Genomic DNA, 21,779 nt, shown 5'->3' on the forward strand with positions numbered 1-21,779 from the left:
ATAAGGAAAGGGTGCACCGGTCCTGGAAATACTGCAATACCAGGTCAATGCGTGGAGTGGACAGAGCAAGCTCTATTTCCATCTCCCTGTTCTAAAAATCCATTTAATATATGGTCCCCAGATAGGGGACGTATCAGATATTAAACTGATAAGAACAGATACTACACTTGATCTTAGCCAAAAGGCCGAGAAGCGATAACCCGAACGGGCCGCGCGTTGCCCGAGCCTGCCCGATACTGCTGTTCAGCCCTTGCAGCGATTCAGCCTACTTCTAGGCAATTCCATGGGGCCCTGCAGGCTCACACACTCACAGCTACACGGGAGGTGAATAAAGGCCGGAGAGGAAGCCAGACAGGATTTGCTTCTTTTGCTTGCACCACAATGCAGTGCTGAAAGAGGAGGAATCTACATAAAAACGCCTTCCTGGCAACGCCCAAATGCCCTGCTGCCATGCAGATAAACACTGGCAGCGGCAGCAAGTGCATGCCCACAGCCACCCCTTGTTCCTTCACACCTTGTATCAGCTGTAATCCAGTCCAGTCCAGTGCTGCCTGCTGAGCAGCACTGACCAACACTGCCTGGGCCCAGGCTTTTATCTCTGAGGTCCCATTATGATGTCAAAAAGCTGGCTCTGGAATCCTGAGGGCTCCACTATGACACGTGCAAAGTTCCGTCTGAACTTTATATAAGACGGTGAGGCTCAGTCAGTCACTCAGTGTTGCCTGAGAGGGCAACACTGCAACAGCCGGCCGCCAGGCTGTCTTTTTTTTGCACAGCTAGTTGCCTCCAGGAGGCCACAAGAGGGAGACAAGGGACTGCAAAATGGAAAATAGGCATCCACCAACTTTACAGACAACTTCTCCTTGCTCCTACAACCTCCATCCTTGCACAGTTTGTTATTCTTCTAGGTAACATAGTAACAAATCCAAATTGCTGCTCTCTTTGTAGGCAAGCAAGGCTTTGTTGCAACTGCAATTCTTACTTCTTCTTGAAATGTAGGGACAACAGTACATTCCATCACATCCATCTAGTGTACACAGGTAGGTCCATTGTGGCGGGCAGGCGAGCGGGCGGGCTGCTTTATTGGCTGTTTGCTGTTCCCCTACTCCACTCCACTATTTGACTGTTGTGCTGCATCAATCAATCAATCAATCAATCAATCAATCAATCAATCAATCAATCAATCAGTGGCTGGCTCAGGTGCAGCTCTTTAACTTACCTAAAAGGGAGGGCGGAGAGAAGACAAGGAAGGTGAATGAGGTGTTCCAATGTGAAATGCCGGAAACACAGAAACACAGACGACACACAACAAGAGGTGGCAATCTATTCATTAATTGCATTTAATCAATGAGCTCATTATCACTCATGCATTGTCCAACAGGTGTTGAAATAATGGGATTAAAAGGGGAGATCCCTTCAGAAAGACAGAAACAATAGCAAAGACAAAAAACACTTTTGGAATCTGCTTTTAGTCAACACATAAGGAAAGGGTGCACCGGTCCTGGAAATACTGCAATACCAGGTCAATGCGTGGAGTGGACAGAGCAAGCTCTATTTCCATCTCCCTGTTCTAAAAATCCATTTAATATATGGTCCCCAGATAGGGGACGTATCAGATATTAAACTGATAAGAACAGATACTACACTTGATCTTAGCCAAAAGGCCGAGAAGCGATAACCCGAACGGGCCGCGCGTTGCCCGAGCCTGCCCGATACTGCTGTTCAGCCCTTGCAGCGATTCAGCCTACTTCTAGGCAATTCCATGGGGCCCTGCAGGCTCACACACTCACAGCTACACGGGAGGTGAATAAAGGCCGGAGAGGAAGCCAGACAGGATTTGCTTCTTTTGCTTGCACCACAATGCAGTGCTGAAAGAGGAGGAATCTACATAAAAACGCCTTCCTGGCAACGCCCAAATGCCCTGCTGCCATGCAGATAAACACTGGCAGCGGCAGCAAGTGCATGCCCACAGCCACCCCTTGTTCCTTCACACCTTGTATCAGCTGTAATCCAGTCCAGTCCAGTGCTGCCTGCTGAGCAGCACTGACCAACACTGCCTGGGCCCAGGCTTTTATCTCTGAGGCCCCATTATGATGTCAGAAAGCTGGCTCTGGAATCCTGAGGGCTCCACTATGACACGTGCAAAGTTCCGTCTGAACTTTATATAAGACGGTGAGGCTCAGTCAGTCACTCAGTGTTGCCTGAGAGGGCAACACTGCAACAGCCGGCCGCCAGGCTGTCTTTTTTTTGCACAGCTAGTTGCCTCCAGGAGGCCACAAGAGGGAGACAAGGGACTGCAAAATGGAAAATAGGCATCCACCAACTTTACAGACAACTTCTCCTTGCTCCTACAACCTCCATCCTTGCACAGTTTGTTATTCTTCTAGGTAACATAGTAACAAATCCAAATTGCTGCTCTCTTTGTAGGCAAGCAAGGCTTTGTTGCAACTGCAATTCTTACTTCTTCTTGAAATGTAGGGACGACAGTACATTCCATCACATCCATCTAGTGTACACAGGTAGGTCCATTGTGGCGGGCAGGCGAGCGGGCGGGCTGCTTTATTGGCTGTTTGCTGTTCCCCTACTCCACTCCACTATTTGACTGTTGTGCTGCATCAATCAATCAATCAATCAATCAATCAATCAATCAATCAGTGGCTGGCTCAGGTGCAGCTCTTTAACTTACCTAAAAGGGAGGGCGGAGAGAAGACAAGGAAGGTGAATGAGGTGTTCCAATGTGAAATGCCGGAAACACAGAAACACAGACGACACACAACAAGAGGTGGCAATCTATTCATTAATTGCATTTAATCAATGAGCTCATTATCACTCATGCATTGTCCAACAGGTGTTGAAATAATGGGATTAAAAGGGGAGATCCCTTCAGAAAGACAGAAACAATAGCAAAGACAAAAAACACTTTTGGAATCTGCTTTTAGTCAACACATAAGGAAAGGGTGCACCGGTCCTGGAAATACTGCAATACCAGGTCAATGCGTGGAGTGGACAGAGCAAGCTCTATTTCCATCTCCCTGTTCTAAAAATCCATTTAATATATGGTCCCCAGATAGGGGACGTATCAGATATTAAACTGATAAGAACAGATACTACACTTGATCTTAGCCAAAAGGCCGAGAAGCGATAACCCGAACGGGCCGCGCGTTGCCCGAGCCTGCCCGATACTGCTGTTCAGCCCTTGCAGCGATTCAGCCTACTTCTAGGCAATTCCATGGGGCCCTGCAGGCTCACACACTCACAGCTACACGGGAGGTGAATAAAGGCCGGAGAGGAAGCCAGACAGGATTTGCTTCTTTTGCTTGCACCACAATGCAGTGCTGAAAGAGGAGGAATCTACATAAAAACGCCTTCCTGGCAACGCCCAAATGCCCTGCTGCCATGCAGATAAACACTGGCAGCGGCAGCAAGTGCATGCCCACAGCCACCCCTTGTTCCTTCACACCTTGTATCAGCTGTAATCCAGTCCAGTCCAGTGCTGCCTGCTGAGCAGCACTGACCAACACTGCCTGGGCCCAGGCTTTTATCTCTGAGGCCCCATTATGATGTCAGAAAGCTGGCTCTGGAATCCTAAGGGCTCCACTATGACACGTGCAAAGTTCCGTCTGAACTTTATATAAGACGGTGAGGCTCAGTCAGTCACTCAGTGTTGCCTGAGAGGGCAACACTGCAACAGCCGGCCGCCAGGCTGTCTTTTTTTTGCACAGCTAGTTGCCTCCAGGAGGCCACAAGAGGGAGACAAGGGACTGCAAAATGGAAAATAGGCATCCACCAACTTTACAGACAACTTCTCCTTGCTCCTACAACCTCCATCCTTGCACAGTTTGTTATTCTTCTAGGTAACATAGTAACAAATCCAAATTGCTGCTCTCTTTGTAGGCAAGCAAGGCTTTGTTGCAACTGCAATTCTTACTTCTTCTTGAAATGTAGGGACGACAGTACATTCCATCACATCCATCTAGTGTACACAGGTAGGTCCATTGTGGCGGGCAGGCGAGCGGGCGGGCTGCTTTATTGGCTGTTTGCTGTTCCCCTACTCCACTCCACTATTTGACTGTTGTGCTGCATCAATCAATCAATCAATCAATCAATCAATCAATCAATCAATCAATCAATCAGTGGCTGGCTCAGGTGCAGCTCTTTAACTTACCTAAAAGGGAGGGCGGAGAGAAGACAAGGAAGGTGAATGAGGTGTTCCAATGTGAAATGCCGGAAACACAGAAACACAGACGACACACAACAAGAGGTGGCAATCTATTCATTAATTGCATTTAATCAATGAGCTCATTATCACTCATGCATTGTCCAACAGGTGTTGAAATAATGGGATTAAAAGGGGAGATCCCTTCAGAAAGACAGAAACAATAGCAAAGACAAAAAACACTTTTGGAATCTGCTTTTAGTCAACACATAAGGAAAGGGTGCACCGGTCCTGGAAATACTGCAATACCAGGTCAATGCGTGGAGTGGACAGAGCAAGCTCTATTTCCATCTCCCTGTTCTAAAAATCCATTTAATATATGGTCCCCAGATAGGGGACGTATCAGATATTAAACTGATAAGAACAGATACTACACTTGATCTTAGCCAAAAGGCCGAGAAGCGATAACCCGAACGGGCCGCGCGTTGCCCGAGCCTGCCCGATACTGCTGTTCAGCCCTTGCAGCGATTCAGCCTACTTCTAGGCAATTCCATGGGGCCCTGCAGGCTCACACACTCACAGCTACACGGGAGGTGAATAAAGGCCGGAGAGGAAGCCAGACAGGATTTGCTTCTTTTGCTTGCACCACAATGCAGTGCTGAAAGAGGAGGAATCTACATAAAAACGCCTTCCTGGCAACGCCCAAATGCCCTGCTGCCATGCAGATAAACACTGGCAGCGGCAGCAAGTGCATGCCCACAGCCACCCCTTGTTCCTTCACACCTTGTATCAGCTGTAATCCAGTCCAGTCCAGTGCTGCCTGCTGAGCAGCACTGACCAACACTGCCTGGGCCCAGGCTTTTATCTCTGAGGCCCCATTATGATGTCAGAAAGCTGGCTCTGGAATCCTGAGGGCTCCACTATGACACGTGCAAAGTTCCGTCTGAACTTTATATAAGACGGTGAGGCTCAGTCAGTCACTCAGTGTTGCCTGAGAGGGCAACACTGCAACAGCCGGCCGCCAGGCTGTCTTTTTTTTGCACAGCTAGTTGCCTCCAGGAGGCCACAAGAGGGAGACAAGGGACTGCAAAATGGAAAATAGGCATCCACCAACTTTACAGACAACTTCTCCTTGCTCCTACAACCTCCATCCTTGCACAGTTTGTTATTCTTCTAGGTAACATAGTAACAAATCCAAATTGCTGCTCTCTTTGTAGGCAAGCAAGGCTTTGTTGCAACTGCAATTCTTACTTCTTCTTGAAATGTAGGGACGACAGTACATTCCATCACATCCATCTAGTGTACACAGGTAGGTCCATTGTGGCGGGCAGGCGAGCGGGCGGGCTGCTTTATTGGCTGTTTGCTGTTCCCCTACTCCACTCCACTATTTGACTGTTGTGCTGCATCAATCAATCAATCAATCAATCAATCAATCAATCAATCAATCAATCAATCAATCAGTGGCTGGCTCAGGTGCAGCTCTTTAACTTACCTAAAAGGGAGGGCGGAGAGAAGACAAGGAAGGTGAATGAGGTGTTCCAATGTGAAATGCCGGAAACACAGAAACACAGACGACACACAACAAGAGGTGGCAATCTATTCATTAATTGCATTTAATCAATGAGCTCATTATCACTCATGCATTGTCCAACAGGTGTTGAAATAATGGGATTAAAAGGGGAGATCCCTTCAGAAAGACAGAAACAATAGCAAAGACAAAAAACACTTTTGGAATCTGCTTTTAGTCAACACATAAGGAAAGGGTGCACCGGTCCTGGAAATACTGCAATACCAGGTCAATGCGTGGAGTGGACAGAGCAAGCTCTATTTCCATCTCCCTGTTCTAAAAATCCATTTAATATATGGTCCCCAGATAGGGGACGTATCAGATATTAAACTGATAAGAACAGATACTACACTTGATCTTAGCCAAAAGGCCGAGAAGCGATAACCCGAACGGGCCGCGCGTTGCCCGAGCCTGCCCGATACTGCTGTTCAGCCCTTGCAGCGATTCAGCCTACTTCTAGGCAATTCCATGGGGCCCTGCAGGCTCACACACTCACAGCTACACGGGAGGTGAATAAAGGCCGGAGAGGAAGCCAGACAGGATTTGCTTCTTTTGCTTGCACCACAATGCAGTGCTGAAAGAGGAGGAATCTACATAAAAACGCCTTCCTGGCAACGCCCAAATGCCCTGCTGCCATGCAGATAAACACTGGCAGCGGCAGCAAGTGCATGCCCACAGCCACCCCTTGTTCCTTCACACCTTGTATCAGCTGTAATCCAGTCCAGTCCAGTGCTGCCTGCTGAGCAGCACTGACCAACACTGCCTGGGCCCAGGCTTTTATCTCTGAGGCCCCATTATGATGTCAGAAAGCTGGCTCTGGAATCCTGAGGGCTCCACTATGACACGTGCAAAGTTCCGTCTGAACTTTATATAAGACGGTGAGGCTCAGTCAGTCACTCAGTGTTGCCTGAGAGGGCAACACTGCAACAGCCGGCCGCCAGGCTGTCTTTTTTTTGCACAGCTAGTTGCCTCCAGGAGGCCACAAGAGGGAGACAAGGGACTGCAAAATGGAAAATAGGCATCCACCAACTTTACAGACAACTTCTCCTTGCTCCTACAACCTCCATCCTTGCACAGTTTGTTATTCTTCTAGGTAACATAGTAACAAATCCAAATTGCTGCTCTCTTTGTAGGCAAGCAAGGCTTTGTTGCAACTGCAATTCTTACTTCTTCTTGAAATGTAGGGACGACAGTACATTCCATCACATCCATCTAGTGTACACAGGTAGGTCCATTGTGGCGGGCAGGCGAGCGGGCGGGCTGCTTTATTGGCTGTTTGCTGTTCCCCTACTCCACTCCACTATTTGACTGTTGTGCTGCATCAATCAATCAATCAATCAATCAATCAATCAATCAATCAATCAATCAATCAATCAATCAGTGGCTGGCTCAGGTGCAGCTCTTTAACTTACCTAAAAGGGAGGGCGGAGAGAAGACAAGGAAGGTGAATGAGGTGTTCCAATGTGAAATGCCGGAAACACAGAAACACAGACGACACACAACAAGAGGTGGCAATCTATTCATTAATTGCATTTAATCAATGAGCTCATTATCACTCATGCATTGTCCAACAGGTGTTGAAATAATGGGGATTAAAAGGGGAGATCCCTTCAGAAAGACAGAAACAATAGCAAAGACAAAAAACACTTTTGGAATCTGCTTTTAGTCAACACATAAGGAAAGGGTGCACCGGTCCTGGAAATACTGCAATACCAGGTCAATGCGTGGAGTGGACAGAGCAAGCTCTATTTCCATCTCCCTGTTCTAAAAATCCATTTAATATATGGTCCCCAGATAGGGGACGTATCAGATATTAAACTGATAAGAACAGATACTACACTTGATCTTAGCCAAAAGGCCGAGAAGCGATAACCCGAACGGGCCGCGCGTTGCCCGAGCCTGCCCGATACTGCTGTTCAGCCCTTGCAGCGATTCAGCCTACTTCTAGGCAATTCCATGGGGCCCTGCAGGCTCACACACTCACAGCTACACGGGAGGTGAATAAAGGCCGGAGAGGAAGCCAGACAGGATTTGCTTCTTTTGCTTGCACCACAATGCAGTGCTGAAAGAGGAGGAATCTACATAAAAACGCCTTCCTGGCAACGCCCAAATGCCCTGCTGCCATGCAGATAAACACTGGCAGCGGCAGCAAGTGCATGCCCACAGCCACCCCTTGTTCCTTCACACCTTGTATCAGCTGTAATCCAGTCCAGTCCAGTGCTGCCTGCTGAGCAGCACTGACCAACACTGCCTGGGCCCAGGCTTTTATCTCTGAGGCCCCATTATGATGTCAGAAAGCTGGCTCTGGAATCCTGAGGGCTCCACTATGACACGTGCAAAGTTCCGTCTGAACTTTATATAAGACGGTGAGGCTCAGTCAGTCACTCAGTGTTGCCTGAGAGGGCAACACTGCAACAGCCGGCCGCCAGGCTGTCTTTTTTTTGCACAGCTAGTTGCCTCCAGGAGGCCACAAGAGGGAGACAAGGGACTGCAAAATGGAAAATAGGCATCCACCAACTTTACAGACAACTTCTCCTTGCTCCTACAACCTCCATCCTTGCACAGTTTGTTATTCTTCTAGGTAACATAGTAACAAATCCAAATTGCTGCTCTCTTTGTAGGCAAGCAAGGCTTTGTTGCAACTGCAATTCTTACTTCTTCTTGAAATGTAGGGACGACAGTACATTCCATCACATCCATCTAGTGTACACAGGTAGGTCCATTGTGGCGGGCAGGCGAGCGGGCGGGCTGCTTTATTGGCTGTTTGCTGTTCCCCTACTCCACTCCACTATTTGACTGTTGTGCTGCATCAATCAATCAATCAATCAATCAATCAATCAATCAATCAATCAATCAGTGGCTGGCTCAGGTGCAGCTCTTTAACTTACCTAAAAGGGAGGGCGGAGAGAAGACAAGGAAGGTGAATGAGGTGTTCCAATGTGAAATGCCGGAAACACAGAAACACAGACGACACACAACAAGAGGTGGCAATCTATTCATTAATTGCATTTAATCAATGAGCTCATTATCACTCATGCATTGTCCAACAGGTGTTGAAATAATGGGATTAAAAGGGGAGATCCCTTCAGAAAGACAGAAACAATAGCAAAGACAAAAAACACTTTTGGAATCTGCTTTTAGTCAACACATAAGGAAAGGGTGCACCGGTCCTGGAAATACTGCAATACCAGGTCAATGCGTGGAGTGGACAGAGCAAGCTCTATTTCCATCTCCCTGTTCTAAAAATCCATTTAATATATGGTCCCCAGATAGGGGACGTATCAGATATTAAACTGATAAGAACAGATACTACACTTGATCTTAGCCAAAAGGCCGAGAAGCGATAACCCGAACGGGCCGCGCGTTGCCCGAGCCTGCCCGATACTGCTGTTCAGCCCTTGCAGCGATTCAGCCTACTTCTAGGCAATTCCATGGGGCCCTGCAGGCTCACACACTCACAGCTACACGGGAGGTGAATAAAGGCCGGAGAGGAAGCCAGACAGGATTTGCTTCTTTTGCTTGCACCACAATGCAGTGCTGAAAGAGGAGGAATCTACATAAAAACGCCTTCCTGGCAACGCCCAAATGCCCTGCTGCCATGCAGATAAACACTGGCAGCGGCAGCAAGTGCATGCCCACAGCCACCCCTTGTTCCTTCACACCTTGTATCAGCTGTAATCCAGTCCAGTCCAGTGCTGCCTGCTGAGCAGCACTGACCAACACTGCCTGGGCCCAGGCTTTTATCTCTGAGGCCCCATTATGATGTCAGAAAGCTGGCTCTGGAATCCTGAGGGCTCCACTATGACACGTGCAAAGTTCCGTCTGAACTTTATATAAGACGGTGAGGCTCAGTCAGTCACTCAGTGTTGCCTGAGAGGGCAACACTGCAACAGCCGGCCGCCAGGCTGTCTTTTTTTTGCACAGCTAGTTGCCTCCAGGAGGCCACAAGAGGGAGACAAGGGACTGCAAAATGGAAAATAGGCATCCACCAACTTTACAGACAACTTCTCCTTGCTCCTACAACCTCCATCCTTGCACAGTTTGTTATTCTTCTAGGTAACATAGTAACAAATCCAAATTGCTGCTCTCTTTGTAGGCAAGCAAGGCTTTGTTGCAACTGCAATTCTTACTTCTTCTTGAAATGTAGGGACGACAGTACATTCCATCACATCCATCTAGTGTACACAGGTAGGTCCATTGTGGCGGGCAGGCGAGCGGGCGGGCTGCTTTATTGGCTGTTTGCTGTTCCCCTACTCCACTCCACTATTTGACTGTTGTGCTGCATCAATCAATCAATAAATCAATCAATCAATCAATCAATCAATCAGTGGCTGGCTCAGGTGCAGCTCTTTAACTTACCTAAAAGGGAGGGCGGAGAGAAGACAAGGAAGGTGAATGAGGTGTTCCAATGTGAAATGCCGGAAACACAGAAACACAGACGACACACAACAAGAGGTGGCAATCTATTCATTAATTGCATTTAATCAATGAGCTCATTATCACTCATGCATTGTCCAACAGGTGTTGAAATAATGGGATTAAGGCCTCATGCACACGACCGTAAAAACACCCGTTATTGCGGGTCGTTATTACGACCCGCAATAACGGGCTCATAGGCTTCTGTTAGCCACGGGTACCTTCCCGTTTGCTCACGGGAAGGTACCCGTGCCGTTAAAAAAGATAGAACATGCCCTATTTCATGCCGTAATAACGGCACGGGCATCCCATAGAAGTCTATGGGGCTCCCGTAATCATGGGTGGCTGCGTGTGTTCACCCGTGATTACGGGAGCGTTGCGAGGTGAGGCGAGGTCAGGGGACTACCCGGTCTGCAGGCCACAGCCCAGTGGCGTAACTACCGCCGGGACTACAATGAAAACTATGGCAGAGCGGGGAGGTATCTCCCCGCTCTGCCATAAACAAAAGACATGTATCCCCTATCCTGTAAAAAATAAAAATAAAAGACGTTCATACTTACCGACAACTTCCTGCTTCTCCAGTCCGGTCTCCCGCCCGTTGCCTTGGTGACGCGTCCCTCTCGACATCCGGGCCGACGTCCTGGATGACGTTTCAGGCCATGTGACCGCTGCAGCCAATCACAGGTCAATCACAGGCTGCAGCGGTCACATGGACTGCCGCGTCATCCAGGGATGTCGGGCTGGATGTGAAGAGAGGGACGCGTCACCAAGACAACGGCCGGGTAAGTATGAATTTCTTTAACTTTTATTACAGAAAAGGCTGTCCCTTCTCTCTATCCTGCACTGATAGAGAGAAGGGGCTGCCGATTAGTGCAGTGCTATTTTGCTGCCAAAAACGTGCTCGTAAATACGGGTGGAATACGTGTGACACCGGACCCATATTTACGAGCACGGGTTCGTAAATACTGGTGCAAAACGGGTGGAATACGTGTGACACCGGACCCGTATTTACGCCAGTATTTACGGGTGTGAAAAAATACGGTCGTGTGCATGAGGCCTAAAAGGGGAGATCCCTTCAGAAAGACAGAAACAATAGCAAAGACAAAAAACACTTTTGGAATCTGCTTTTAGTCAACACATAAGGAAAGGGTGCACCGGTCCTGGAAATACTGCAATACCAGGTCAATGCGTGGAGTGGACAGAGCAAGCTCTATTTCCATCTCCCTGTTCTAAAAATCCATTTAATATATGGTCCCCAGATAGGGGACGTATCAGATATTAAACTGATAAGAACAGATACTACACTTGATCTTAGCCAAAAGGCCGAGAAGCGATAACCCGAACGGGCCGCGCGTTGCCCGAGCCTGCCCGATACTGCTGTTCAGCCCTTGCAGCGATTCAGCCTACTTCTAGGCAATTCCATGGGGCCCTGCAGGCTCACACACTCACAGCTACACGGGAGGTGAATAAAGGCCGGAGAGGAAGCCAGACAGGATTTGCTTCTTTTGCTTGCACCACAATGCAGTGCTGAAAGAGGAGGAATCTACATAAAAACGCCTTCCTGGCAACGCCCAAATGCCCTGCTGCCATGCAGATAAACACTGGCAGCGGCAGCCAGGGCCGCCATCAGGGGGGGACTGGGGGTACTGCAGTGAGGGGCCCGGGCATAAATTAAAAAAAAAGGGGCCCGCACTCTGCCGCTGGAATTAATATTCTCACGGCAGTGTGACTCTTACGATTTCATTTCGGTGAAAGGAACAGGTCCCATCACGAAGCAGGGGCCCGTTCATTACATCAGAATAAAACCGTAAGGGCCCGCTGGAGAGTGACATGTGCCTGCCCCTCCTCCTCCGCAACAGCGTGACAGCGTGTGGGGAGGAGACAAGGGGTGGAGACATCACAGCAGCGGGAGTTATGAGCTCAGCCTCGGAGGATACGTCCAGCAGCAGCAGCAGTCGTCGTCTTCTTCTTCAGACACAGTGAGTACTAAGTTATGTCTGTGTCCGGCTGCTGCTGTCCGGAGCCTCCTGAAAAGATCTCCTCCTGCCCCCATAGAAAGTAAATATCTTACCCCCCTCTGTATTATGTTAACACCGCAGCATAGGATTGTATCAGCTCTGCGGCTCTTATCTCCCGTCCTGTGTAACATGTGACAATAAACCTGTCTTCTCCCTCTGTTTACACAGGACAGGAGAAAAGAGCCGTCCTGGAGCTGATAGTGATACAATCCTATGCTGCAGTGTGAACTAATACAGACGTGGGGAAGATTTTTGCTTTCTATGGGGAGGGGGTAGAGTTAGATGATAATGGGGGCAGGGAGATAATAATGGGGGCAGGGAGATGATAATGGGGGCAGGGAGATGATAATGGGGGCAGGGAGATGATAATGGGGGCAGGGAGATGATAATGGGGCAGGGAGATAATAATGGGGGCAGGGAGATGATAATGGGGCAGGGAGATGATAATGGGGCAGGGAGATGATAATGGGGGTAGAGTTAGATGATAATGGGGGCAGGGAGATGATAATGGGGGCAGGGAGATGATAATGGGGGCAGGGAGATGATAATGGGGCAGTGAGATGATAATGGGGGCAGGGAGATGATAATGGGGGCAGGGAGATGATAATGGGGCAGGGAGATGATAATGGGGCAGGGAGATGATAATGGGGGCAGGGAGATGATAATGGGGACAGGGAGATGATAATGGGGACAGGGAGATGATAATGGGGGCAGGGAGATGATAATGGGGGCAGGGAGATGATAATGGGGGCAGGGAGATGATAATGGGGGCAGGGAGATGATAATGGGGGCAGGGAGATGATAATGGGGCAGGGAGATAATAATGGGGGCAGGGAGATGATAATGGGGGCAGGGAGATAATAATGGGGGCAGGGAGATGATAATGGGGGCAGGGAGATGATAATGGAGGCAGGGAGATGATAATGGGGCAGGGAGATGATAATGGGGGCAGGGAGATGATAATGGGGGCAGGGAGATGATAATGGGGCAGTGAGATGGCATTGGGTAGGGAGGGAAATGATGCTAGAGTGGGAAGGAGATAATAATGGAGGGCGGATGGCACTTGAGTAGGGATGCACGATGCATCAAAACTTCGATACGGTTTCGATACCGTGCACCCCCAAACGGTTCAATACCGTTATTTCATGTATTTCGATACTAAGCTGTGCGGCCGCACAGCTCAATATTGTAATACATGAATGTATGAGAGCGGAGCTGCGGCTGTGTAACACAGTCACGGCCCTGCTCCGGAGTCCTGACATGTGCGCGCCGCCAGGATTATGTGATGCGGCCAGCGCTGCACTAATGAGCGGCGGCACTGAAAACAGAACATGGCGGGCGCACTACAAAACACCCCCACATGTTCTGTCTTCAGTGCCTGAACCGCCGCTCATTAGTGCAGCGCCGCCCGCATCACCTCGTGCTGACCGCGTGCGGGGCGGGGCAATGGTTGTATTACACAGCCGCAGTCCCACTCTATAAAGGCAGAGATCAAAGAAACCTCTCATCTCTGTCGCTATTCCCCTGAATGCTGCGATCAAAGCTGACTGCAGCATTCAGGGGAAAATAAGAAGTTGGGATGCCCCTTGGATCACGTCACAGGAATCCCTGTGACGCGATTGAGGGACATACCATATATGGGCAGACAGCCCAAGGTCCAATGAAGGACCCCAGGGCTGTCTTACCATATTTCCTGTTAGGGCATACTCAGGTCTGTCCTAACAACTGCCTGTGTACTATCCGTATATAGATATATATACCAGTACATTAAAGTTTCAAAAAGAAAGTAAAAACATAAAGTAATGTTAAATTAAAAAAAAATACACATACACCTTTTTTACAAAACACATTAAAATAAGTCTCAATACATAAAATATTCACATTCAGTATTGGCGCGGCCGTAATAACCTGCACAACAATTTTTTTGCATCATTTATGATGTGTACGTTGTAAAGAATAAAATAAAAACTTCTTTCACTTATTAATGTGAGGCACGAGGTATTATGAATTTTGAACCTCCATGTGCCTCACATTAATAGTAATTAACCCCATCATGTACCTTACACATTAACCCTTTATAATTGAGGTACATGATGGGGTTAATTACTATTAATGTGAGGCACATGGAGGTTAAATTTACCATCACACCTCGCGCCTCACATCAGAAATGGAAGAACTGTTTTTTTTTTTATTACTGTTGGCAAAGTATCGCTTTGTTATCGAAATCGCAATACTACACAAAGCATCGGTACCGAAGTCCAAATTCTGGTATCGTGACATCCCTCCACTGGAGGAGGCATTATACAATGGGGGGGGGTAATAATTGGGTGAAAAGTGATGATATCTGAAGGGAGGGGAGAAATTATACATGGGGAGGGGTAGAGGAAGGAGAGAGTATACCTGGGTAGGGGGAGAAAGCTTATACCGGAGGCATAGTTAGCAACAGTCCTGAATTTGCAGGGACTGTCCTGAATCTAAAGAGGCAGTCCCGGCAAATTACTGTCCCAGACGTGTCTCAGCCACTGCCATATTCAATTGTATCAGCGTCCACAGGATGCAGATACAATTGAATACTATGGCAGAGCAGGAAAGTATCAGCTTCCTGCTCTGCCATTCACCCATCCAGGAGCGGAATCCCCGGCCAGAGAGTTGCCGACACTCTGAGGTAGCCCCTGAGGTCACTGTCCATATATGGACAGTGAGGTCAGGGTCTCCTCCTGGACTGGAATCCCCTGTAGAGAGTGCCACACACTCCCCTGTAGTTAGCGCCGAACATACCCCCTGTAGATAGCGCCACACACACACTCCCCTGTAGATAGTGTCACACACTGCCCCCTGTAGATAGCGCCACACAATCCCATGTAGATAGCGCCACACAATCCCATGTAGATAGCGCCACACCCACCCTGTAGATAGCGCCACACACCCCCCCTGTAGATAGCGCCTCACCCACCCCTGCAGATAGCGCCACACACAGCCCCCTGTAGATAGCGCTACACACAGATAACGTGTGTGCAGCGTGTGAAGAGAATGCAAAAGCATCATCCTGACATGCCCGTGGCGGTGGGAGATCTTAGGGACTACATTTTGGTGAGTGACTCTGCTGTGTATAGGGCTTCAGTGCAATGATTTTTGTTTATAGTGCCCTCCTACACCCAGACAGATTCTACATACACACACACACACATACACACACACTCACTTTCCCTTTTTGCCCCCCACAGAGCCGCTGTCTCTTGTCTCTTCCTTGTCACTCCACAGAGCCCCTGTGAGGTTGCGTCTCCCCCCTGGCTACCACTGCTACCTTCAGTTCTCCCAGCCCTGGCACTTAGTTTCTCCCCTTTGCCCTCCGACACCCACCTCCTGTCTCTGCCCTGCTCCTCCAAAGAGTTTTCTTTTTAATGTGCCCTACCTCCCGCCCCTTTACATTTCACACCCCCTCCTAATAACGAGGGGGGCGGGGGCCCAGACTCATTGGCAGTATGGGGCCCAGAAATTCCTGATGGCAGCCCTGGCGGCAGCAAGTGCATGCCCACAGCCACCCCTTGTTCCTTCACACCTTGTATCAGCTGTAATCCAGTCCAGTCCAGTGCTGCCTGCTGAGCAGCACTGACCAACACTGCCTGGGCCCAGGCTTTTATCTCTGAGGCCCCATTATGATGTCAGAAAGCTGGCTCTGGAATCCTGAGGGCTCCACTATGACACGTGCAAAGTTCCGTCTGAACTTTATATAAGACGGTGAGGCTCAGTCAGTCACTCAGTGTTGCCTGAGAGGGCAACACTGCAACAGCCGGCCGCCAGGCTGTCTTTTTTTTGCACAGCTAGTTGCCTCCAGGAGGCCACAAGAGGGAGACAAGGGACTGCAAAATGGAAAATAGGCATCCACCAACTTTACAGACAACTTCTCCTTGCTCCTACAACCTCCATCCTTGCACAGTTTGTTATTCTTCTAGGTAACATAGTAACAAATCCAAATTGCTGCTCTCTTTGTAGGCAAGCAAGGCTTTGTTGCAACTGCAATTCTTACTTCTTCTTGAAATGTAGGGACGACAGTACATTCCATCACATCCATCTAGTGTACACAGGTAGGTCCATTGTGGCGGGCAGGCGAGCGGGCGGGCTGCTTTATTGGCTGTTTGCTGTTCCCCTACTCCACTCCACTATTTGACTGTTGTGCTGCATCAATCAATCAATCAATCAATCAATCAATCAATCAATCAATCAATCAATCAGTGGCTGGCTCAGGTGCAGCTCTTTAACTTACCTAAAAGGGAGGGCGGAGAGAAGACAAGGAAGGTGAATGAGGTGTTCCAATGTGAAATGCCGGAAACACAGAAACACAGACGACACACAACAAGAGGTGGCAATCTATTCATTAATTGCATTTAATCAATGAGCTCATTATCACTCATGCATTGTCCAACAGGTGTTGAAATAATGGGATTAAAAGGGGAGATCCCTTCAGAAAGACAGAAACAATAGCAAAGACAAAAAACACTTTTGGAATCTGCTTTTAGTCAACACATAAGGAAAGGGTGCACCGGTCCTGGAAATACTGCAATACCAGGTCAATGCGTGGAGTGGACAGAGCAAGCTCTATTTCCATCTCCCTGTTCTAAAAATCCATTTAATATATGGTCCCCAGATAGGGGACGTATCAGATATTAAACTGATAAGAACAGATACTACACTTGATCTTAGCCAAAAGGCCGAGAAGCGATAACCCGAACGGGCCGCGCGTTGCCCGAGCCTGCCCGATACTGCTGTTCAGCCCTTGCAGCGATTCAGCCTACTTCTAGGCAATTCCATGGGGCCCTGCAGGCTCACACACTCACAGCTACACGGGAGGTGAATAAAGGCCGGAGAGGAAGCCAGACAGGATTTGCTTCTTTTGCTTGCACCACAATGCAGTGCTGAAAGAGGAGGAATCTACATAAAAACGCCTTCCTGGCAACGCCCAAATGCCCTGCTGCCATGCAGATAAACACTGGCAGCGGCAGCAAGTGCATGCCCACAGCCACCCCTTGTTCCTTCACACCTTGTATCAGCTGTAATCCAGTCCAGTCCAGTGCTGCCTGCTGAGCAGCACTGACCAACACTGCCTGGGCCCAGGCTTTTATCTCTGAGGCCCCATTATGATGTCAGAAAGCTGGCTCTGGAATCCTGAGGGCTCCACTATGACACGTGCAAAGTTCCGTCTGAACTTTATATAAGACGGTGAGGCTCAGTCAGTCACTCAGTGTTGCCTGAGAGGGCAACACTGCAACAGCCGGCCGCCAGGCTGTCTTTTTTTTGCACAGCTAGTTGCCTCCAGGAGGCCACAAGAGGGAGACAAGGGACTGCAAAATGGAAAATAGGCATCCACCAACTTTACAGACAACTTCTCCTTGCTCCTACAACCTCCATCCTTGCACAGTTTGTTATTCTTCTAGGTAACATAGTAACAAATCCAAATTGCTGCTCTCTTTGTAGGCAAGCAAGGCTTTGTTGCAACTGCAATTCTTACTTCTTCTTGAAATGTAGGGACGACAGTACATTCCATCACATCCATCTAGTGTACACAGGTAGGTCCATTGTGGCGGGCAGGCGAGCGGGCGGGCTGCTTTATTGGCTGTTTGCTGTTCCCCTACTCCACTCCACTATTTGACTGTTGTGCTGCATCAATCAATCAATCAATCAATCAATCAATCAATCAATCAATCAATCAATCAATCAATCAGTGGCTGGCTCAGGTGCAGCTCTTTAACTTACCTAAAAGGGAGGGCGGAGAGAAGACAAGGAAGGTGAATGAGGTGTTCCAATGTGAAATGCCGGAAACACAGAAACACAGACGACACACAACAAGAGGTGGCAATCTATTCATTAATTGCATTTAATCAATGAGCTCATTATCACTCATGCATTGTCCAACAGGTGTTGAAATAATGGGATTAAAAGGGGAGATCCCTTCAGAAAGACAGAAACAATAGCAAAGACAAAAAACACTTTTGGAATCTGCTTTTAGTCAACACATAAGGAAAGGGTGCACCGGTCCTGGAAATACTGCAATACCAGGTCAATGCGTGGAGTGGACAGAGCAAGCTCTATTTCCATCTCCCTGTTCTAAAAATCCATTTAATATATGGTCCCCAGATAGGGGACGTATCAGATATTAAACTGATAAGAACAGATACTACACTTGATCTTAGCCAAAAGGCCGAGAAGCGATAACCCGAACGGGCCGCGCGTTGCCCGAGCCTGCCCGATACTGCTGTTCAGCCCTTGCAGCGATTCAGCCTACTTCTAGGCAATTCCATGGGGCCCTGCAGGCTCACACACTCACAGCTACACGGGAGGTGAATAAAGGCCGGAGAGGAAGCCAGACAGGATTTGCTTCTTTTGCTTGCACCACAATGCAGTGCTGAAAGAGGAGGAATCTACATAAAAACGCCTTCCTGGCAACGCCCAAATGCCCTGCTGCCATGCAGATAAACACTGGCAGCGGCAGCAAGTGCATGCCCACAGCCACCCCTTGTTCCTTCACACCTTGTATCAGCTGTAATCCAGTCCAGTCCAGTGCTGCCTGCTGAGCAGCACTGACCAACACTGCCTGGGCCCAGGCTTTTATCTCTGAGGCCCCATTATGATGTCAGAAAGCTGGCTCTGGAATCCTGAGGGCTCCACTATGACACGTGCAAAGTTCCGTCTGAACTTTATATAAGACGGTGAGGCTCAGTCAGTCACTCAGTGTTGCCTGAGAGGGCAACACTGCAACAGCCGGCCGCCAGGCTGTCTTTTTTTTGCACAGCTAGTTGCCTCCAGGAGGCCACAAGAGGGAGACAAGGGACTGCAAAATGGAAAATAGGCATCCACCAACTTTACAGACAACTTCTCCTTGCTCCTACAACCTCCATCCTTGCACAGTTTGTTATTCTTCTAGGTAACATAGTAACAAATCCAAATTGCTGCTCTCTTTGTAGGCAAGCAAGGCTTTGTTGCAACTGCAATTCTTACTTCTTCTTGAAATGTAGGGACGACAGTACATTCCATCACATCCATCTAGTGTACACAGGTAGGTCCATTGTGGCGGGCAGGCGAGCGGGCGGGCTGCTTTATTGGCTGTTTGCTGTTCCCCTACTCCACTCCACTATTTGACTGTTGTGCTGCATCAATCAATCAATCAATCAATCAATCAATCAATCAATCAATCAATCAATCAATCAGTGGCTGGCTCAGGTGCAGCTCTTTAACTTACCTAAAAGGGAGGGCGGAGAGAAGACAAGGAAGGTGAATGAGGTGTTCCAATGTGAAATGCCGGAAACACAGAAACACAGACGACACACAACAAGAGGTGGCAATCTATTCATTAATTGCATTTAATCAATGAGCTCATTATCACTCATGCATTGTCCAACAGGTGTTGAAATAATGGGATTAAAAGGGGAGATCCCTTCAGAAAGACAGAAACAATAGCAAAGACAAAAAACACTTTTGGAATCTGCTTTTAGTCAACACATAAGGAAAGGGTGCACCGGTCCTGGAAATACTGCAATACCAGGTCAATGCGTGGAGTGGACAGAGCAAGCTCTATTTCCATCTCCCTGTTCTAAAAATCCATTTAATATATGGTCCCCAGATAGGGGACGTATCAGATATTAAACTGATAAGAACAGATACTACACTTGATCTTAGCCAAAAGGCCGAGAAGCGATAACCCGAACGGGCCGCGCGTTGCCCGAGCCTGCCCGATACTGCTGTTCAGCCCTTGCAGCGATTCAGCCTACTTCTAGGCAATTCCATGGGGCCCTGCAGGCTCACACACTCACAGCTACACGGGAGGTGAATAAAGGCCGGAGAGGAAGCCAGACAGGATTTGCTTCTTTTGCTTGCACCACAATGCAGTGCTGAAAGAGGAGGAATCTACATAAAAACGCCTTCCTGGCAACGCCCAAATGCCCTGCTGCCATGCAGATAAACACTGGCAGCGGCAGCAAGTGCATGCCCACAGCCACCCCTTGTTCCTTCACACCTTGTATCAGCTGTAATCCAGTCCAGTCCAGTGCTGCCTGCTGAGCAGCACTGACCAACACTGCCTGGGCCCAGGCTTTTATCTCTGAGGCCCCATTATGATGTCAGAAAGCTGGCTCCTATGACACGTGCAAAGTTCCGTCTGAACTTTATATAAGACGGTGAGGCTCAGTCAGTCACTCAGTGTTGCCTGAGAGGGCATGACCTGCCTAGGTAGAGTCGTGTGTTAACCTTAAAAACCATACTATCCCCCACCCCCATTTAGTAACGACACATGACACCGAGGTTGGATGTGAAATGGCCACAGCAGCCGTTTATTAATTTCACAGTTTTATAAAAACAATTTAAATCCGAAACATTCGGATAACTAGTTAGGAATCCACCAGAGAATTCCTCCTAATAATTCACCATGACCCAACATGGGTCAGAATCATAAATAACAATTAAACGTTAACATTAACCCGAGCAGAGGAAGTCCTTGAAGCCCCTTCAGATGTTCCTTTCAAGAACACACCGAATTAGCCATCTGCAAACCACAAATTACCTCCAGCCGTAAACCAGCTCGGAAGCACCGTTCACCTCTGCAGATGGCTCCAACCACTAGAAGTCCACTTCAAGGGGATAACACCCGTTGAAGCCCTCAAGTGATATACCGACCACTAGAAGTCCACTTCAAAGGGATAACACCCGATGAAGCCTTCAAGTGACATACCTTCTACCAGAAGACCACTTCAAAGGGATAACACCCGATGAAGTCTTCAACCATGTACCTTTTTTGGGGGACGCATACCCCCGATGCGACCCCCCCACCATTTTGTACTGACTGGCCTCAAGGACTCCCCCCGCCAGCTGCCATGACAACAGAACCTACTCCGGAAAAAAGAAAAACATGTTAAATAAACACACAAAATAAAACACAACGCTCATATACGGACGTACAGAAGACCTAAGGAGTAACAAAACAAGGGTGGGAGGGTGGGAGCTTTGCTTCTTGTGTATTACTCCTCCCGCTGCTTCCGGCTCAATGCCGAGAAACAGCGGGAAGCGCAGTAACGGCCCCCCCGTCCCCCCTAGCTCCTCCCCGTCCCTCCTTCAGCTTCTTCACCTTTCCCTCACCTCTTAACATTAACCCTTTCCCTACCAGGACGGTCATGTCGGCTTCCCTTAAGCCTGCAGCTGCGTCCAGCCTCTTCTTGACCTGCCTAGGTAGAGTCGTGTGTTAACCTTAAACCATACTATCCCCCACCCCCATTTAGTAACGACACATGACACCGAGGTTGGATGTGAAATGGCCACAGCAGCCGTTTATTAATTTCACAGTTTTATAAAAACAATTTAAATCCGAAACATTCGGATAACTAGTTAGGAATCCACCAGAGAATTCCTCCTAATAATTCACATGACCCAACATGGGTCAGAATCATAAATAACAATTAAACGTTAACATTAACCCGAGCAGAGGAAGTCCTTGAAGCCCCTTCAGATGTTCCTTTCAAGAACACACCGAATTAGCCATCTGCAAACCACAAATTACCTCCAGCCGTAAACCAGCTCGGAAGCACCGTTCACCTCTGCAGATGGCTCCAACCACTAGAAGTCCACTTCAAGGGGATAA

At 48.5% G+C, this 21,779-nt stretch overlaps 11 non-coding genes across 11 annotated transcripts; all 11 read right to left on the bottom strand.

Annotated features, from left to right (window-relative positions):
• Window positions 1-6: 6 nt before the first annotated feature.
• On the bottom strand, window positions 7-197 carry LOC142688957 (U2 spliceosomal RNA). The gene has a single exon (XR_012857990.1). It is a non-coding gene; the product is annotated as a U2 spliceosomal RNA (small nuclear RNA).
• A 1,288-nt stretch (window positions 198-1,485) lies between these two features.
• Window positions 1,486-1,676, bottom strand: LOC142688958 (U2 spliceosomal RNA). Its single transcript, XR_012857991.1, has one exon. It is a non-coding gene; the product is annotated as a U2 spliceosomal RNA (small nuclear RNA).
• Window positions 1,677-2,952: 1,276 nt separating this feature from the next.
• On the bottom strand, window positions 2,953-3,143 carry LOC142688959 (U2 spliceosomal RNA). Its single transcript, XR_012857992.1, has one exon. It is a non-coding gene; the product is annotated as a U2 spliceosomal RNA (small nuclear RNA).
• Window positions 3,144-4,431: 1,288 nt separating this feature from the next.
• LOC142688960 (U2 spliceosomal RNA) lies at window positions 4,432-4,622 on the bottom strand. The gene has a single exon (XR_012857993.1). It is a non-coding gene; the product is annotated as a U2 spliceosomal RNA (small nuclear RNA).
• Window positions 4,623-5,914: 1,292 nt separating this feature from the next.
• Window positions 5,915-6,105, bottom strand: LOC142688961 (U2 spliceosomal RNA). Its single transcript, XR_012857994.1, has one exon. It is a non-coding gene; the product is annotated as a U2 spliceosomal RNA (small nuclear RNA).
• Window positions 6,106-7,402: 1,297 nt separating this feature from the next.
• On the bottom strand, window positions 7,403-7,593 carry LOC142688962 (U2 spliceosomal RNA). Its single transcript, XR_012857995.1, has one exon. It is a non-coding gene; the product is annotated as a U2 spliceosomal RNA (small nuclear RNA).
• Window positions 7,594-8,877: 1,284 nt separating this feature from the next.
• Window positions 8,878-9,068, bottom strand: LOC142688963 (U2 spliceosomal RNA). The gene has a single exon (XR_012857996.1). It is a non-coding gene; the product is annotated as a U2 spliceosomal RNA (small nuclear RNA).
• Window positions 9,069-11,283: 2,215 nt separating this feature from the next.
• Window positions 11,284-11,474, bottom strand: LOC142688964 (U2 spliceosomal RNA). Its single transcript, XR_012857997.1, has one exon. It is a non-coding gene; the product is annotated as a U2 spliceosomal RNA (small nuclear RNA).
• A 5,213-nt stretch (window positions 11,475-16,687) lies between these two features.
• On the bottom strand, window positions 16,688-16,878 carry LOC142688965 (U2 spliceosomal RNA). The gene has a single exon (XR_012857998.1). It is a non-coding gene; the product is annotated as a U2 spliceosomal RNA (small nuclear RNA).
• A 1,296-nt stretch (window positions 16,879-18,174) lies between these two features.
• On the bottom strand, window positions 18,175-18,365 carry LOC142688967 (U2 spliceosomal RNA). Its single transcript, XR_012857999.1, has one exon. It is a non-coding gene; the product is annotated as a U2 spliceosomal RNA (small nuclear RNA).
• Window positions 18,366-19,657: 1,292 nt separating this feature from the next.
• Window positions 19,658-19,848, bottom strand: LOC142688969 (U2 spliceosomal RNA). Its single transcript, XR_012858001.1, has one exon. It is a non-coding gene; the product is annotated as a U2 spliceosomal RNA (small nuclear RNA).
• Window positions 19,849-21,779: the final 1,931 nt, after the last annotated feature.

This window comes from Rhinoderma darwinii (assembly GCF_050947455.1).
Source record: "Rhinoderma darwinii isolate aRhiDar2 chromosome 5 unlocalized genomic scaffold, aRhiDar2.hap1 SUPER_5_unloc_27, whole genome shotgun sequence".
NCBI lineage: Eukaryota > Metazoa > Chordata > Amphibia > Anura > Rhinodermatidae > Rhinoderma > Rhinoderma darwinii.